The sequence below is a fragment of the Battus philenor genome, unplaced genomic scaffold (genome assembly GCF_028537555.1).
Source record: "Battus philenor isolate CCGP_79_NKW_IND1 unplaced genomic scaffold, ilBatPhil1.0.hap1 SCAF_31, whole genome shotgun sequence".
NCBI classification, from domain to species: domain Eukaryota; kingdom Metazoa; phylum Arthropoda; class Insecta; order Lepidoptera; family Papilionidae; genus Battus; species Battus philenor.
Window position 1 is genome coordinate 1,897,501 of NW_027181695.1, and position 499 is coordinate 1,897,999.

Genomic DNA, 499 nt, shown 5'->3' on the forward strand with positions numbered 1-499 from the left:
AGGTCTCCAGCTCTTCGAGATTGTGCCGTACCCGCCTGTGAGCGCCGTCTATTACTTCGGCTGCTGCTCGACTGCGGAACTTCCGGTACAGTTCCTGCACCCTTGCGTACTGTATTCTTCTCCGATTGCGGCTCGACAACTGGGTCCGTGCAGTGTCAGCCCGAGTCATGTTTGGTTTGATGCGGAGGCGCCTAGCGCTGCGAGATCCCAGGTCGTGTCGCGCTCGCCTCACCTCGGCCCTCCTGAGAAGGCCATCGATAATTCGAGCAGCACACGTGTCAACTGGGACCCCAGCGCGCGTTCCCGGATCATCCGCGACCGGTAGCGCGTCTTCGGCGGGTAGCTGAGGCGGAGCGGGCAGCGCAACCATCTGGGGTCGCGGCGTCTGGGTCGCACAACTGCTGCTGGTTGACGCTGTGCCGCTCTCAGCCAGACCTAACTGAGAGCTCTCTTGGGGCTGGACGGATCCTACCAGCCTTTTGTACTCGGCACAGCGCCT